The 17566-nt window shown below is 46.0% G+C and overlaps 1 pseudogene; it reads left to right on the top strand.

Moving 5' to 3' along the window:
* Nucleotides 1-14552: 14552 nt before the first annotated feature.
* LOC119808413 lies at nt 14553-14905 on the top strand (annotated as a pseudogene).
* The last annotated feature ends 2661 nt before the right edge of the window (nt 14906-17566 follow it).

The raw sequence follows: 17566 nt of genomic DNA, 5'->3' as shown, positions 1-17566 counted from the left end.
CATACTCATTTAACAGATATGATTGTTAGCGCACAATATAAAAGGCTGGAGACCACCTTCATTCCAGGCCACTCCCTTCCCAAAGGGACAAGCTGTGACTATGGCTGTGACAAAATGTCTGAGAAAATGAATTAAGGAGAGGCTTGAGCTCATGGCTTCATAGTCACCAATCCATGGTGACTTGGCCCTGTGACTTTAGGGCCTGTGGCAGCACAGCCCAGCACAGGGTGTGGGAATCTGTGACAAAGCAAAGCTCTTCATCTCATGGTGGCCAAGAAATAAAGAGAGAGAAAGGGGAAGGGGCCATGGCTCTAATGTTCCCTCTAAGGGCATGCTGTCAGTGACCTGCCGTCCTCCCCCTGGGCCCTGCCTTCTAAAGGTCCCACCATTCCCAGGTGTGCTACAGACTGGGGACCAAGGCTTCAGCATTTGGGCAACCTGATAAACATTTAAGAGCCAAATATCAAGAGGAAACACATGGAAATGACTGGCTATAGAGACCCAAGAACAAGTTTGGTCACTAGCACATGTTACGCAATTTAACACTTTTGAATCGCCAACACAGGTCAAAATGTTCTAAGTCTTAAATCCTGTTCCAGTGATCTGTCCTGTCTTCAAAAGAGACCCCCCCCTCCCCTTTCTTTCTCTCATTCAGTACACAGGCAGTGCGGGGCCATCAGATCCCAGCTGTCATCTGAGCACTAGGGGGACTGTACCCACAGAAACTCATGCCCCAGTGGGACTTGTGTTTGTAGGAGAACACAAACCAAATCATAAATACGTTGATGCCTAATGCCAGGAAGTGGTGGGGACAATAGAGAAAACAAAGCAGAGTGAAGCCATCTGTATGCCAGGCCCAGAAGAGGGGTGGATTCCAGAGTGTGGGAGGGGGCATTGAAAGAAGTGGAGTAGCATGGACGGGTTAAGTTGCTGAAGAGATTAAGGTAGGCAAGGTCATGGAGAAGCGGGTTGCTAAAGCTGGGCAGGCCTTAGAGAGCCATTTGGACAGCATCTTTAGCATGCAGAAGTGTAGTCATCAGAGCGAGTCAAGCAGGGGGACTTGATCTGAGTTACTTGGGTAAAAGTCTACCTTGTTTAGCATGTGAAGAATAGGTTGCAAAGGGTGGTCCAGAGTCAAAGGAGTGGGCCAGCCTCAGTGGTTAAGATCTTGTTGATGTGAGCTGTGAACGTACACTGTGGTTTAGATGTGGCTTATTCCCCACAGTTCACGCATCAGGACTTGGTCCCTGAGGTGGAGGTTTGGGGAGGTAGAGTCCAGTGGGAGGCCCTTAGGTCAACAGGGGGTAGAACTTAGAATGAATTGGATATTTCTCCTGGGACTCTGGGCAGTTCTTTAAAGAGGCTTTTACAATAGCCTGCTGGACCCTCCTGGTCTCTCTGGCTTCTTGTTCCAAAGGGTGAGCTCTACTTCCCTCACTGATTCCCATAGTTGCATGGGAATTACACTGCTGAGGGGACCCAGTCCCCTGTTTCTGAGAGAAACAACTCTGTGATGGTTCCTCAGGGTCTGGTCTGAGCAACTGGGTGAATTAAAACTGCCAGTCCGACATGGGTCAGAATTGAGTGAGGTGTGAAGAGAATACTAAGAACCAGGGTGCTGACGTGTGACGGTTGAAACACCTCTTTGATGAGCAAGCAGAGATGTCAAAGGCTGCTGTATGGAGACCAGACTGAAGGGGAAAGTTGGGGAAGCCAGAAATCAAATTGGAAGTCAGTGTATGTAGATAGTGTGGAAGGTCAAAGGGTCATATCAAGTTACTCTGAGAATTGTTCTAGTTTCATTTCTGTTGCTGTGATAAAATATCCTGACAAAAAGTGACTTAGGGGGGCTGGAGAGATGGCTCAGCGGTTAAGAGCATTGCCTGCTCTTCCAAAGGTCCTGAGTTCAATTCCCAGCAACCACATGGTGGCTCACAAACATCTGTAATGAGGTCTGGTGCCCTCTTCTGGCCTTCAGGCATACACACAGACAGAATATTGTATACATAATAAATTTTAAAAAGTGACTTAGGGGAGAAGGGGTTACTTCAGCTCACAGTTCCAGGTAACAGGACCTCCCTGCAGTGACACCACAGTGGCAGGAATTTGAGATCATGGGTCGCACCACACCCACATCAAAAGCAGAGTGATGGAGGAGGGTCATCTTTCTATGTGTTACTTTCATTGGTTAATAAGGAAACTGCCTTGGCCCTTTAATAGGACAGAAAATTAGGTAGGCGGAGTAGACAGAACAGAATTGTGGGAGAAAGAAAGCAGAGTCAGGCAGATGCTTCAGGCAGATGCCATAGCTCTCCTCTCTGAGATGGACGCAGGCCAAGATCCTTCCCGGTAAGACACCACCTCATGGTGCTACACAGATGACTAAATATGGATTAAAGCAAGATTTGAGAATTAGACAATAAAAGGCTGAAACTAATGGGGTAGGCAGTGTTTAAAAGAATACAGTTTCCACATAATTATTTCCGGTGTAAAGCTAGCCGGGTGGTGGGACACAGCCCCCCTCCATCTACAGCAGAGGGAAATGAATTCAGATGTGCTGATTTCCTCACCTCCCTAGGGAATGTTGCCGCCCTCAGTGGCTGTGTCTTCAATCAAGAAAACCTCCCACAGACATCCCCATGGGCTAATGTGGACAATTCCCTCATGGAGACTATCATAGGTGAATCTAGAGTGTATCAGTTTGATAAAGATAACCACAGCCGGAGTGAACATGCCTAGAGAGGATGCTGAGCTGCCAGCAGTTCACGGATGTGAGAGGATTCACCCAAAACTGAAAGGCCAGGAAGGCCAGAGGTAAAATCAGAACAGTGCAGCTGGAAGATGAGCATGCTTCGCCCCATAGGAAGGTGTTGGTTACAAACCAGGAGGATAAGGGCAGTGTCGGCTGAGCCCAGGGTCTGGCAATCAGTATTTGCAGGGAATACGTGGTCAAAAAAAACTGATTGGGAAGAAAATGGAGGCAAGGAAGCAGAGACGATTCGTGCAGTTAACTCAATGTTTGCAGTAAGTAGAGTGGAGAAAGCCGACAGAATTTAGATGTGAGAAAGGCTGAGAGGGGCTTCTGCGAAGGGGCTATACGTGGCTGCTTCTGAACATATTCTCTAAAACAGAAAGAAGCAATGGTGCAAGAGGATACACAAGCATCCCAGTGTGTCAAAGCCCTTGGGATTTAGGACACAAGTCCTAAGAGCCCCTGGCGCGTCAATCCTGTTGGCACCATCCAGACTGAGGACAGCCAGGTGGAAACAACTCGATGCTTAAGCTTCTCCTCTGAACTATGACCTTTTATATCGTGACATTTGGTAATAGAATTTTAGGATTAATTTTTGTTCTTCAATCCATCCCTTGAAAAAAAAAAATCAAAAACAGATCTGCAGCAGGAAAAGGATGGAAAGGTACTAGCAGAATGGATTACTAGGATTCGATGGCGACACCTATTGGCAGAGGTGTGAATGGCACTAGCTGATAAGTTTCTTCTGACAGCTCATTCCCTAGTGCCTTTACCCTATAGAATCCAAGGCTGTCCCCCTTTCCAATACACATCTTTAAAGGTTCTGGGAGTCTGGGGGTAGGGGGAGCGAGAGGGCAGGGGGAGGTGAAGGAGTCTCTTCCTACAGGCAAGAACAACATTTTTTAAAAAGGAGAGTAGGCCCTCAGAGTCACAATGTTATTTGAATATAAACAAAAACTGTTTTATTCACCTGCAGAGTTTAATTGCTCTTCCAGTAATTTGAAAAGTAATTAAAATTCCCCCTTGAACTTCTGGACTCAGGCTATCACAATTCTTTTGCTATGTTAAGTCAGACAGGGTTCAGAAGGGGCAGCATTCCATGGTCTCACCTGGTCTCAAACACTAGGAAAAGCCACTTGGTCTTCTAATTTACAACCTCTCTTGAGACCCATAAAGAGAGCTGTGGTCAATTTTAAAGGCAGCTTTAAATTTCTTTTTTTTTCTTCCAATAGGTTGGTGCCACAGAAGGTCTCGTGATCCCTGGAGATCCCCCTTGCAGTAACTCATACAGTTTCACTGGGTGTCAAAGACTCATTTGGTTCACCATCTTTATTTAAAAAAAAATCTGAAAAGAATAAATTGTGTAAATAGATGAAAATATGCAAAATAATAAAATTTGAGTGGCTGAAAAAATGTTTCTGCACCGAAGTAATAACAAAAATACCAGAAAACGTCATGGTACATACGGGGAAGCTCTGGGAGTAGGAGGTAAATAAGATTCATGAGTCGAACTTGCAAACCGGCCTCCCGGGTGGATTCTAAGACAAATAACATCTGAATCCGAGCATCGGGTGTGGACCATCCAGATCTTGGGGAGAGAATATTCTTCATCCTATCCCAAGCTGGTATCATTTTGACATCCAGACACCCTGGTGCCTCATTTCCTCATCCTCACAGGACCCAGCTTTTCCAGTGGTGACATACATGACCCCAACTCAGCTTCCGCAGATGAAAAGTCAGCAGTGGTAACCATGCTACACCAGAAAGTATGCACATGGACACATATGAGCTTCCTCCTCACCGCAAACCTCTCAACATATGCGTGATGGGCCCATTACATACCACAGTCTTCTCTTTGGCCAGAGCCTTCTTCCTGGAGCCTGGCTTGTGCTCTCCACATAATGGCCTACTCTTTTTTTAATTCTTTTTTTATTTTCTTTATTAAAAATTTCTGCCTCCTCCCCGCCTCCCATTTACCTCTCCCTCCCCCCTTCACTCCCCCTTCCTCTCCTGTCCCAATAGCAATAAGGGTTCCCTGCCCTATGGGAAGTCCAAATTCCTCCCCCTCCATCCAGGTCTAGGAAGGTGAGCATCCAATCAGGCTAGGCCCCCCCAAAGACAGAATATGTAGTAGGAGCCAAATCCAGTGCCATTGTCCTTGGTTTCTCAGCAGCCCTCATTGTCTGCCATGTTCAGGGAGTCCGGTTTTATCCTGTGCTTTTTCAGTCCCAGTCCAGCTGGCCCTGGTGAGCTCCAATTAGATCAGCCCCACCAACTCGGTGGGTGGGATCACCCCTTGCAGTCCTGACTTCCTTGCTCATGTTCTCCCTCCTTCTGCTCCTCATTTGGACCTTGGGTGCTCAGTCCGTGGCACCAATGTGTGGCTCTGTCTCTATTGGTTTCTAGCCATAAATAAAGGACATCGAGCCTATAATTCGTGATCCTAGAGAAGATAAATAAGAAGGTGAACCCAAAGCAAAACAAAAAAAATAACCTCCTGGATATTGGAAGTAGTCAAGATTGCCGGGCAAAAATTGGGAACTTGGGGGCGGGGTGGGATGGGGGTAAGGGGAGATGGGGAGAGAAAAGTGTGAAGGGGAGGATGGGGAGAGCTTGGGTGAATGGGATGGTTGGGATATAAGAAGAGTGGATATGGGAGCAGGGAAGTATATATCTTAATTAAGGGAGCCATATTAGGGTTGTCAAGAGACTTGACTCTAGAGGGGTACCCAGGTATCCAGGGAGATGCCCCCAGCTAGTTTCTTGGGCAGCTGAGGAGAGGGCGCCGGAAAAGGCCAGATCCTATAGTCATACTGATGAATATCTTGCACATCACCATAGAACCTTCATCTGGCGATGGATGAAAATGGCCTACTCTTAATGGTCCCCTTGAGACTTGGAAATGGCATGTGGATCTTAATCTAATAGCATCAGAATTCACCCCAGTTCTAAACATTTATTTATGATCAAAGAGAGGCCCTGAAAAGTGAGCTATCCTCCCTGTTTGAAGCATTTACCTAAATTGTTCTATTATTAATAAAATCTTGGGAGTTCAATATTAGGATAAAAACCTGATAAATCAAGAAAGTGGTGGAGAATCGACCATCTGACCCTCCCTCCACACGTCCCAGATTGAAAAGAATGAGCAAATTCCAAGTCCCTCCTTTCTCCTCCCTGTTGGCTTCCCTATCCTTATTCCTGGCTACTGTACTGTTAATTCTGGTCAGTTAGTCACTGACTCTGCCCCCTGATTCAAGGTTAAATTTATTAACAGTCTGGGTTGCCTATGTGAGAGCAAATCCCCGGAAACATGGTCTTCTCACATGTCTCAGGAAATCCCGAGTTAAAGGATTTAGGTCTAACTCAAGTTCAGTGTGCAACTGTGGCTGACTGCCCAGATGAGGGCTGATGGCTCATCTCCCTGAAATAAGCCACAGGAGTGACTAAGCATCTAAGCTGTCCCGGGTGGCTATACAGCGTTCTAGATCCAAGACAAGAATAAAGAACAAAAGCTGAAAACTGTAGCATTGTGAAAGGGAAGACCAAGTGCTTTTTCCTTTAAACATCAGTTATTTTAAATGTGTGCTAGCAAAGATGCAATCATTGGTCCTGCTTAACATCCACCAGGGGGCAACCTTCCTCTGCCTTCCCAGTTCCGTTGCTTCCAATAATTACCTAAGGCCAGAGCAAAGTTCTATTGGGCATTCTGTGTGGCCAATCATCCTGACTCCCTCAGTGAGCTACTTTGAATGCACTGTTGATCTGGTGGTGGTGACACCGTGGGAGGGCAGGCTGTCCCACACGTATAAAAGCCAACATGAAAGGATAGATTTTGTTTTTATTTGAAAAAAAGAAAAATCTGTGTTACGGACTCATCTGTAGACCATATGTTATAGACCAGAAGGATGCTCATATCTGCCCCTGGGATCAGTGTATCCCAGACTTGCTGGGACACAGGTATTTTAATACTAGGAGATGCCCCATTTCTCCATTTTTTGTTCCATCCTGCAAGCACCGACTCTTCACCCATTCTAACCCAGATCCATGAGTCCCTGCTCTCATTCCTCGCATCTTGTTGGCTCTGCCAGGTGGTGAAGGTCTTTCTAGGTCATGTCCTGAGGTTCTGCACCTGTGTCCTCACAGCCAAGTCCTGCTTTTTGGAGTGGGAGAGTCGCCATCTTGTGGCCTATTTTCATAGGTAGAGGTTGTTTTTCTGCTGGATTGTTTCTGTCTCTTGAAGAGCCAGGTGTAGTCACTTTCTCAGAGAATACACCATCGGGAAACTCACCAGTTGTCCACTTATCTTAAAACTTAGTTTTAAAACTGCAAAATTAAGCTACAGAAAGAGAGAAAGGATAAAAGCACCAAGAATCACAGGGAATTTGCCATCTCCTCAGAAGCCTTTTCTTTATTCACGCCCCAGGGAGCCACTAAAACATCAAAGCCCAAGCCAGGAGCTTGACAAATACTGGTCCTGAGCAAGGAAGGAATGCACCCAGTTTCTGGAAAAGAGTCCTAATACGTCACTGGTGGCTTGTGAGAGAAATCTGAGTGAGGTAGTTCAGCATCTTCCTACAACTGGCCTCATCCAGTTGTACTAAGGAGGGGGGGAGGGGGGAATTAAATTCTGCCACCTGAAGAGCTACCAAAGTGGAGTGGAGTTTCTCCTACAACATCTGCTTTTCCGGATGCAGGAGGGGGCAGGAAAGTGTTACAGGAGTGACATTGGAGTCCTGCCCACAGCAGGTTTCTCTGAGGAGGAGCCAGCTCCTGAGCTGGGTAGACCAAGGCATTCACAGCCTTCAGTCTCCTGTCCCTGTGCGTTAAGCACCGCACTTTCCTTTTCCTTTGTCCACGGAAGCTTTAGTTGGTCACGGGAGCTCACTCTGCATTTGCAGCTGTAAGGCAGACAAAACAGGCTCCTGTCTTAAAACTTAAGAAAGGGAGAACATGAGGCTTATGGGAGCTGCAGGGACTTCTGGGCATTCTGGAGCGAGGGAATAATAATAATATATAAATAATAATCAGCATTTTCTATAGGTCTTTATCGCTTACACGCTCATATTTAGTGGCATTTTCTTAACTGGTAGCAACCTTGTCTGGTGGCAAGATAGCTTTGGTGTCAAGCAGAGCAGCGTTTTTACACCAGAGCAACCACATGGGCACTCTGGGACCTCAGGCACTGACTCCATTTTGTTGTCTTTGGTGTTAAGTGCTGGTAAGTGATCCAGTCAATAGGATCACACTCGGAGGGAGTCCAGATAGTGGGGTCAATGTGAGAGTGAGGCCTGGTCAGTGGGGAGACACTGTAGGGGTGAGGCCTGGTAAATGGGGAGTCATTATAAGAATGAGGTCCAGCAATGAGGTCACTAGGAGAGTAGGGGCTCCCACATCCTTTTCTTAGTGGCTTAGATGAGGCCTAGCATCTCTCTCCTGATGCTGATGCTCCTCTCGCTGTTCTGTGTCTTAAGCAGATGTCCTTTTTCCATTTGATTCATGCCTTGCTTTTATTTTTCTTTTCCCGGAATTTAAAAATTGCTTCTTTGATAAAATCCACTTTATGAAACAATCAATGTGTGTTTTTTTCTTTTTATTTGTTGTCAGTAGAACTTGTGTTATGTTTTCAGCCAGAATAGCACTGATCTGTGTGGATTTCTCTCCTCTGTGATTTGACTCACGTTTCCAAGGTGTTTTTATGGAGTTCAGGTTGAACACACACTCACAATAGTGTAGCAGATAGTCTAAGTAGTCCCCCTCACCACACTGAATATTAAAACACACTCTGTGGAAGGGTTCTGTCTCTGCCCCCAGAGCAAATCTGTCCAGGTTCTCACATTTCCCTGGCTAATCTTACATGGGTGTATTATTGAATTATTGATAATATATTGGTCTGGCTGCAGCCCCTAACAACTGGAATTTCTATGGCCCAAGTGATGAAACCAACTGCTTCTGCTGGGTCAGGAATCACTTCCTGTTACACTGTGGGAACTGTATAGAGAATTCCAGAAGGGTCATGGCAGCTGGGCCATTCAGAGACATCAAGGGGCTTGATTACCAATGAGTCTGTGAAGACCTCGATATTGTAATGACTGGTCCAACCTCCTAGTGTGGGCTGCCTCAACACCAGCTTTCCTGCTAGGTAATTAATTCTCCAGGGCCAAGCCACTAACTAAAATTGGATCTCGGGTACTAGTCAAAACACTGATCTTTTTTTTTAAAGATTCATTTATGTATTTTGTATACAGAGTTCGCCCTGCATATATGCCTGCACTGCAGACCAGAAGAGGTACAAGATCTCATCACAGATGATGTGAGCCACCATACGGTGGCTGGGAATTGAACTCAGGACCCCTGGAAGAGCAGCCAGTGCTCTTGACCACTCAAGTCCCCAAAACACTAATCTTAAAGATAAAACTTTTCTTCTATTTGAACATGAGAAGGAAGCAAACAGCGGCTCCCTCTCCATTTCCTAACTGGTCCTCTCTGCATCTCTTCCCGAGTTGTGGAGACATCCCCAGTCTTGGAGATGGGCAGCTCCACAGGAGACAGAGTGAGGACAAAGGGAGGCAGCTGACTGGAGCCAGGCAGGGCAGAATGCCACAACCCAAAGGTGCCATCTAACTTAGCACCTCTAGTGGTGGGAACAAAGAACGCCACCGGCTCAAGGCAGGAGTCTGCTGCCTCTCTGAGGAGTTAGTAAGGTGGAGGGTGCCAGCTCTGAAGAGAGTGTTGCCATCAACTCCCTCCCCTTGAGGCTCAGGGAACCCTGTGGAAGAGGAGGCAGAAGAAGGGCAAGAGCCAGAGGGGTGGGGGAAAGAAGATTCTGGAAATCAGCAGGACCAATGCACACATGAACTCACAGAGCCGAGGTGGCGTGCACAGGGACTGCACAGGTCTGTGTCAGATGGGGTCCCAGAGCTGAAAGGATTAGTGGACACAGGCCTACATCCCAACCCAGAAGCCTTCTCCAACTGATAACCATTTGCAAATGGAAATTTAGTTTTCTCCAAGGGAGTCTCACTGGGGAAACAGACCACTCTTAAGGGCAGGCTCCGTGCCCAGCAGGAGATGCCAACAGAAAACTACCTCAATAATGTCTTCAGAGGTTCCCTGTCTCATAATGCTGTGTTGGAGATTTTCTTTAATCTTATTTTATGTGTATTCTCTCTCTCTCTCTCTCTCTCTCTCTCTCTCTCTCTCTCTCTCTCTCTCTCTCTCTCTCTCTCTCTCTCTCTCCCTCTCCCCTACAGATGCTTTGTGTATATGTTATGGCTTCCAGTTTAGTGGTTTTTCTGGGGTTCCTGAGTTTGCAAATGGGGGTCACCACATCTCTATCTGTTTCTTGTGTCTTTTTCTGGAATCTTTTCCTTTGCTCTTTTCTGATGTTAGTTTTTGTTTGGTCTTATATTTTATTATTATCCTGTAGAAGCCTGTTTGTTCTCTACTGAGAGACAGAAAGATCTGGATGGGAGGGGAGGAACTGGAAGGAGAGGAGGGAGGGGCAACTGTAGTCAGGATACATTACGTTGGAGAAAAAAATCTATTTTCAATAAAAGGGAAACTTAACATTGAAATATTTATTATGAAATCAAAATATAGGATAAAATAAAATAAATTGAAACCCTTCTCTGAGTGTTCAGGGAGCTCTGCAGAAGAGGAGACAGGAAGATTCTAAGAGCCAGAGGGGACGGAAGACTCCAAGGAAAGAGCATCTTCAGGGCACAGCAGGATTGAGCACAGACAAACCCAGAGACTGGGGCAGCATGCACAGCATTGCACAGGGTCAAGCCACACAGGGTCCCAGCACTGAGAGATAAGAGTGGACAGGAACTCCCATCCCCCACCAAGAAGCTACCTCCAGTTGACATCCATTGGAAAGGAAAACTTAGTTCTCCCCAGTGGATCCTCATTGGGTATTAACCACATTTAAGGGTGGGCATGGCCAACAGTGGATATCAGCACAAAATGAACTCCATGGTAATTTTGTAGACTTTTTGTCTCTAATTGTTTTGTTTGAGCATTTTTTTTTTGGTCTTACTGATCTTTGACTTGCATATTATGACATCCAATTTTATGTTTTTCAAGGATTTTATTTTGTATATGCTTGTGTGTGCAACTCCTGTGTGTATGTGTGTGTGAGAGAGACTCGTGTGTGTGTGACTTGTGTATATGTGTGTGACTCATGTGTGTGTGACTCATGCATGCATGTGTGTGACTCATGTGTGTTTTTTGTGCTTTCTTTGTAATTTTTCTTTTTCACAAACAGAATATCAGGCTGGCGAGATGGTCCAGTGATTAAGGGCACTGACTGTTTCTCCAGAGCACCCGGGTTCAATTCCCAGCACCCACATGGCAGCTTGCAGCTATCTGTAACTCCAGTTCCAGAGAATCTGACATCGTTATACGAATGAACATGAAATAAAGTTAAATAAAGTTTAAAAAAAATGAAAGCAGAATTTCAAAACGTGTTTCATTTTTTACTGTTTGTTTTCTAAGACAGAGAAGGAAGGTGTGGAGTAGGGTGGGTGGGAAAAAGGAAACATCTGAGAGGAGTTGGGGGTAGGAAAATATTGAAAGACACTAAGTAGCCAGGATATGGAGGGATTAGAATCTCTGTGTATTTCTGGTGGCTGGTGAGATTATAAACTTCTAAAACTGCTTTTGAAAACATTTATTTTGTGTGTAACTCTTTAAATTGTTAAATATAGAATTACCAAATAAAATTTTGAAAATAAACTCCAAATAAATTGATGCATGTTATGACTGGGAGGCTCATGCTGGCTAGCGGCATTAGTGAGGACACTGCCATCTGCTGGACACAGAGTATAGTGCCACACGTGGCTCAGCCTGTGCCTTCTCCAAAGGGGAGAATCCAGGACCTTGTGTCTTTGGACTTAGTGTGCACATCTTTGCTTCCCACCTTAGTTGGCAATTCCTCCTAACACCCACTCCTCCTTCCCCGGCCAGCTCATACTTTGCTTTCTACTCCCACTGGATTCTAGTTTCTCCCTTGCAGATCCTTTTCCTAACCCCAGAGAGAAAATTGAAGACCACACAGCTCAGCTTCCTTGTGTAATTATAGAAGAATCAAACCCCTGAAGAAGTGGGGTGTGTTGCTCAGGTTGAAATAAGCTGCCCAAGTTGGGTCTGGGGCGTAGGAGTTGTGGCACTGTCCAGGGTACAGACTACCAAGGAGCAGTGTAACCCAGGCTACAGAGGTGTGGCCTCTCGGTATAACCTTGGGACAATGGCCCCCTTGAGCCTTTCATCTCCTCACCAGCCGAAAGGGGAGGAGGCCCATGAGGGTGGCTGTGAAAATTACTCCAGAAGAACCCGAGAGCATTGACAGTACTTGTTGGCACATGGTGAACTGGCAAGGATTGTTCCCCAGGGCGGTGGTGATGGTGACATTAATCAGTGTTTAACCAATGACAAAGCCATCAGGATGGCAGCAGCATTGATTAGGTATGGAATGGGCAACTCTAGCAAAGGGAGCAGAGGGGGGTATTGCTTCCAGCCAAGCCCATCAGGCTTGCCCCCAGCCTGTGGTTCTCCCTTTGGCCCGCTTTGCCCAGTCCTCTTCCGGGATGCTGAGGGCGAATGCAGGTCACAGGCACTTGCTGGCTGGTCATCTACCAGTTCACACTCTGGCATCAAATGTGCCACCGCTGCTGCTCACGAGGCTTAGAACCCGCTCTACTTGCCACTTGATTCCCAGACCTTCCCATGACCCTCATCAGTTACCTTTCTGTGACTACGGCCACCACCGGGTGTACTTTCTTTCAGTGCCTGTCCCCTACTCAAACTCCACAGACCACTCCTGTCCTCCATAATCACTCCACCTTCCCCCCACACCCCGATGCTTTCCGCCTGCACCTCCTTTCCCAGGAAACATCCCCGCTATATTCCTGATGCCCATCCCCTCCTGCCCGCATCTCATTCCTTGCAACCTTCAGCCAGTCGTCTTCCCCCACTATTTCCCAGACTCCTCTACTCCGTGAAATCTGGATCCTTCTGTAAAAGTTGATGTGATTAAAAAAAAAATCTATGATTCATGGAAAAATAAGTTTACAGTTGTGTTTTATAATACAAGGAGTCTCTGACAAAAAAAGACAACAGAGGGGTGGTAAATAAATCGTGATAGGCCTTTTCACTAATAGATAGTGTACCCACCACAGATAATGACATGTATTAAAAGGAAAGTAATTGCAAAATTATGAGCCCAAACAACACCATACAATGTTTTATAGACTATGTGATGGGCCTACAGGCAGACCAGACCAAAGTCATGGCCTCTTCAGTCGGGTATATTTTTAAGTCAAATTCATCTATTAGTGGTTTAATCTATATTAAAAGACAACTGAAATTTTGAATGCTTTTTTGTGTATATGTAACAAAATATATGTGAAAAACTTAGGATTTTAGTGTCTTGTTAAGTGCACAGCTGAGCGGCATCACAGACATCCATACAATTGTTGTTAACCACTGGTCATTTCCAAAGCTGTCATCATCACAGACAGGAGCCTTGCTCTCGGTAGACAGGGATACCCTGGCCTCTCCTCCTGCTTGTCTGGGGCAAATTCTGTCTTACTTCCTCATTCTATGGATTTGACAGATGGTACCTAGTGTAAGTGGAATCACCACAAAAAAGTTGTCTCTTTGTGCCTGGCTTATTTCAATTAGAGTAGTGTTTGCAAGGATCCCCAGTGTCGTGCTCAGGTTTTAAAGTTTCCCTCTCTGCTGGTTGATATTGTCAGTTTTAGCAAGGACACAAGTCTTTGGTCACTTTCGTTTATGAGGGATTTTCTAAACTAGGTTATTGAGGTAGAAGACTCCCCTAAGTAGAAATGGTTCATCGCATGGGCTAGGGTCCTGGACTGACTTAAAAGAGAGAGTCAATCTGGTGTGGGAAGTCCTTCTGTATATGTGTTGCTTTTATTGGTTAATAAAGAGGCTGCTTTCAGCCAGAAGCTTAACAGAATGTAGCCAGGGTGGAAGAGATATATAGAGAGAAAGTAGGCAGAGCCAGTGAGAAACCAAGTAGCTGCCCACAGGAGACAGACACACCAGAATCTTGCCGGTAAGCAAGAGCTACGTGGCAATACACAGATTAATGGAAATGGGTTCATTTAAAATATAAGAGTTAGCCAGAAATATGCTTAAGCTATTGGCCAAACAGTATTGCAATTGATACAGATTTCTGTGTGGTTATTTCAAGTCTGGGCAGCCAGGAACAAACGAGCAGTCTCTGCCAACATGCATCCATGTTCTTTGCTTCCTGGTTTGGACTCAGTGTAACCAGCCACTTCCTGCTTCTTTGTCCTAATGTGCCTCAGCTTACTGGAGCAGTATACTAAAGTAACCCTTTCCTTCAGGCACTCTCATGGGCTATTTTGTTGCAGCAAAGAGGACAAGTAACTAATCTCTTACCATTGCCCTTCTTTTTTTTTTTCTAGGCCCATAATGCTGTCATTATGCACCATATCTTCTGTACTGGCTGATTATGTGTGTAAGCACAACACAAGCTAAAGTCATCAGAGGAAGGAGCCTCAGCCGAGGAAATGCCCTCTTGCGATCCAGCTGGAAGGCATTGTCTCATTTAGTGGTCAATGGAGGAGGGCCCAGTCTATGGTGGTGGTGCCAGTCCTGGGCTGGTGGTCCTGGGTTCTATAAGAAAGCAGGCCGAGGACTGCGGAAGTCCCGCCTGCCGAGTAGTCTTCCCTGCAGTCGCCGCCTCCGTTGTTGTTGTGGTTGCTTCTCCAAAGTCGACAGCTCCGGCCCCCCAATGCCTCCCACCGCCATGAAGTGGATGTTTAAGGAAGACTACTCGCTGGAACATAGATGCATGGAATCTGCGAAGATCAGAGCAAAGTACCCCGACCGGATTCGGTGATGGTGGAAAAGGTCTCAGGCACTCAGATTGTTAACACTGACAAAAGGAGGTACTTGGTTCCATCTGACGTCACCGTGGCTCAATTCACGTGGATCATCAGGAAAAGGATTCAGCTTCCTTCTGAGAAGGCGATCTTCCTGTTTGTGGACAAGACAGTCCCACAGTCCAGCCTAACTATGGGGCAGCTTTGCCAGAAGAAAAAAGATGAATATGGATTCTTGTATGTGGCCTACAGCCGAGAGAACACTTTTGGCTTCTGAGCGCCACTGCTGGGCTAGGTGCACCGTTCCTGCTTGTGTATCTTGTAATACCTGGCTGTTTTCAGTTACTCACCAGAGCCTCTTCACATAGACTTAGTAGTGCATTTGTAACTGGATTTATTTCTTAATATATTGGAAGGTTTGGTTTCTTTGGATTAGTAAATTATCATACAGAGTTTTATTTTCAGTTTTCTTTTTGTGTGTTGACCTCATGCTATATGCTCCAAGGAACCTGTCTTCAGGGAATCATATTTAATGAAGATATTTCCATAATAAAGGGAGGTAGGTGTGGCATTAAAGTGAAAAGGAGGTGTGAAGCATTGTTCTGGATTATGTTCCAAGTGTTGGGTGGTTACATATTCCCAAGTGAAATCCTTAGCAATCAGAATACACTTGCTTCACTAGATTTTGCCAACTACAAATCATGTTGGATTAAGCTAATCAGTTTTTCTTTCAGAGACTATTAATGTAAATAATTAACAATAAAACTTCCTCCTTAAAGACAAGAGAGAGAGAGAGAGAGAGAGAGAGACAGAGACAGAGACAGAGACAGAGACAGAGAGAGAGAGAGAGAGAGAGAAAGCAGACTGAGCAAGCCTTGGGAGCAAGCATGTAGGCAGAAGCCTCCATGGCCTCTGCATCAGCTCCTGCTTCCAGGTACCTGCCCCATTTGAGTTCCTGTCCTGCCTTCCTCCAGTGATAAACAGCGGTACAAAAGTGTAAGCCGAATAAACCCTTTCCTCCCCAACTTGCCTTTTGGTCATGGTCTTTTGTGACAGCAGTGGAGACCCTAACTAGTACTCCTTTTTCCTCCATACTGACCTCTTCCCATAGTACTCATTGTCAACTTGACACGCCCTAGGAGACAAGACCCTGGCTGTGTCTTTAAGAAAGTTTCCAGGTAGAGTTAGCAGGGGAGGGACAACCCCTCCTGGAGGTGCGAGTCATTCTTCCAGGGTTGGTGGCCTGGATGGATAAAGTGGAGAAACCAAGCTGAGCGCCAGCAGAGGCACCTGGAGGCTTCTAACTTCCTCACAGAGCTCCTGCTGCTGCCGCCTCCGCGATTAACTATGCGCTCAATGGGTGAGCCAAGAGCACTTGAGATGGCTCAGTGGTGAAGTGCGCTGGCTGCTCTTCCAGAGGTTATTAGTTCAATTCCCAGCAGAGAAAGAAGTGGTAGAGGGAGGCAGAGGCTGTAGGCAGAGGCAAAGGCAGAAGCAGAGGCTGTAGGAAGAGGCAGAGGCTGTAGGCAGAGGCAGAGGCTATAAGAAGATGTAGAGGAAGAGGTATAGGTGGAGCTATATGAAAAGGCTGTAGGAATAGTAGAAGAAGAGGCTGTAGGAAGATGTAGAGGAAGAGGTAGAGGCCAAGTCTGTAGGAAGAGATAGAGGCAGAGGCTGTAGGTAGAGGAAGAGGCTTAGGAAGAGGCTGTAGGAAGAGGTAGAAGAAGATGTAGAGGAAGAAGAAGAGGTAAAGGTAGAGGCTGTAGGAAAAGTCTGTAGGAAGAGGTAGAGGAAGTGGCTGTAGGAAGATGCTGTAGGAAGAGTCTGTAGGAAGAGGCTTAGAAAGAGGTAGAGGAAGAGGCTGTAGAAAGGTTGGTCAGTTTGTGTGTGTGTGTGTGTGTGTGTGTGTGTGTGTGTGTGTAGGCCAGAGGACAACCCTGGATGTTTCTTCTCAGATCTTGTCCACCTTTTAGTCCTGCAGTCTACCTTTCTTTCTCTTTCTTTCCCTCCTGCCTCTGCCGGCTCATCTTTATTGGCCCAGAGTTTACTGATCAAGCTAGACTATCTGGCCAGCAAGCTCCCTCTGGCCAGTGAGCTCCCAGTAGTGCCTGGCTCTGCTTCCCCAGAACTGGGGTTAGAAGTGTGAACATAGGCGCGCACATATTCCTTATTCCTCCATCTGGTGATGGAAGGTATTATGGTCTTAAGTTTTTATTTCCAGCCTCTAACAATGTCATTTAACTGATCAAAGCCATGGACTGTTTTGAGATAATCACCTTCTCATTGGCAAGGCTCATGAATAGTTATGACAAGCCGGAGTTTGAAACTGTATATGCAGGAGGTGCAGCTATATTTGAAAGATCGAGGGTTTTGGAAGTGAAGAGTCCTTTGGATCTTAGTTCTACACTTACTTGTTAATTAGCCTGGTCAGCTTCAGTTGAAACAGAGTGAGTTTGTCAGTCCTGTAGGGAAGACCATGGGATTTTAATACTCACCGTTACCATGGGCTGCGTGGGAGCCAACGACTATGCTTAAAGAGTTAAAGAGAAACACTTAGTAAGTCCCACTCGCCCCTGCCGTCCACAGACTTGTTGAGTGTTAAATGAAACCAGGCAGAAAGGACACCTGATAGCCATGCACTTAGAGTGCAAAATGTCATAGCTAAACAATAGTTACCTCAGCTGCTTTAATAAGGACATTTTGACTCTACTTAGCAAGAAAGGAACAGATTTGACTGCTTTACAATCCATAGCAGAGAATCCATTCTACAAGAGGGTCCCACAGTTTTGTTACAGTTTTTTTTGGGGGGGGGAGGGGAAGGGGACAGTGGTGGTGTCACAAATGGAAAAGACAGTAATAGACCTGTGCTGGTTAGCCGTATTGTCAGCTAGAGTCATCTGAGAGGAAAGCCTTGGTTGGAGAACGGCCTTGACTGGCC

Source organism: Arvicola amphibius, chromosome 2, assembly GCF_903992535.2.
Source record: "Arvicola amphibius chromosome 2, mArvAmp1.2, whole genome shotgun sequence".
Taxonomy (NCBI): domain Eukaryota; kingdom Metazoa; phylum Chordata; class Mammalia; order Rodentia; family Cricetidae; genus Arvicola; species Arvicola amphibius.
This window is presented reverse-complemented; position numbering and strand designations above follow the sequence as displayed.